A 1,243-nucleotide genomic window follows, 5' to 3' on the forward strand; every position below is an offset into this window, starting at 1 on the left:
AACTGTCTTTATCTCAAACCATGATTTTTTTATGTATATATATTTTTATTTTGTGTGTGTGTGTGTGTTTCTCTCCCCATTCTCACTGGCTTGGGGGAGACAGGGGTGAAGGGAGGGGGCAAGTGAAGAGCTGTGTGTTGCTTAGCTGGCTGCCGCATTAAGCCACAGAACAAAGTCAGAGATGTTTCCTCTTCATGTAATCAAAACCACGTCTTCAGTGCACACACTGACTGGCACCCACATGGAAGCACGCTCCTGCAGCAGTACGTGTCCCTGTACGTCCAAATGTGCATCTGTGTGGGTGGATAGAAGACTTTGTGTCTTTATCGTGCAGATAGAAGACTGTGTGTCTTTATCGTGCAGTTGAGGGAGACACATCTTCCACTGAGCACAGGGAGAGGTTCTCACTCGGTAAAGAAACATCAATACACTCACACAATGATTTGGTATACTTCATATATATTAGAGGTCTTCATGTATTGCAACTAGAGGTGTGAGTCCTACATCCTCTTGGCAAGACACACACAGCCCTTCCCTGTGACAGCAAAACCCAAAGAAGCCCAAAGTGCACCTCCAGCCCCACCTTACAGCTGCAGGAGCCCTCTGCAAGAGAGCAAAGGCAGCTGTGGGCAAGGCTCCTGTGCCCTTGCCCTGTGGCAGCGCTATCGGGGCTGGGTGCGGGTCACCGTGGCATACGTCGTGGTGCTGCTCATCTGCAGCACGGGAGGCTTTAGGGGGAAAAGAAAGCCCTGTTACTTCAGCTGCTGACTGTGAGCCCTGCACAATGAGCAGGCACCAGGTGCAGGAGTGCAGAAGGGAGCTGAGCACAGCTGTGCCACGACTCACCCTGTCGCGTCGAACGTGGGTGATGGTGGAGTCTGTGGGGGTAAAAAAACACACAAAGCCCTTCCTGACCATCAGTGGAGGGCTGAAACTCATACAGACCTTGGGCAGCAGCTGCCTGGGGTCAGCACTCAATGGCCAGCCCCATTTCCCCTCCCATCACCCTGCTCTGGGACAAACAGCAGCTGGTGGTGAAGGGGAGGTTTTGCTGTGTTTCCAGCTTTCTGTGGCATCTTCTCGCCTTGCACAGCCAGCACACCTTGAGAGCTGCTCTGTGCAGGCGTGGGAAAGCAAAAACATGCTGCAAATGGAGCGAGGTGCATGGAGGGTGGGGATATATCTATAGCCTGTCACCCAACCACAACATCCTCCCTTGGCTGCTGCCTGTGGTTTCAGAGCA

At 52.5% G+C, this 1,243-nt stretch overlaps 1 long non-coding RNA gene across 1 annotated transcript; it reads right to left on the reverse strand.

Annotated features, from left to right (window-relative positions):
• Nucleotides 1-571: 571 nt before the first annotated feature.
• On the reverse strand, nt 572-931 carry LOC118160031. The gene is made up of 2 exons (XR_004747308.1): nt 847-931; nt 572-728 (listed from the first exon to the last, which is right to left on the reverse strand). It is a non-coding gene; the product is annotated as an uncharacterized LOC118160031 (long non-coding RNA).
• Between the last annotated feature and the right edge of the window lie 312 nt (nt 932-1,243).

This window comes from Oxyura jamaicensis, unplaced genomic scaffold (genome assembly GCF_011077185.1).
Source record: "Oxyura jamaicensis isolate SHBP4307 breed ruddy duck unplaced genomic scaffold, BPBGC_Ojam_1.0 oxyUn_random_OJ72977, whole genome shotgun sequence".
NCBI lineage: Eukaryota > Metazoa > Chordata > Aves > Anseriformes > Anatidae > Oxyura > Oxyura jamaicensis.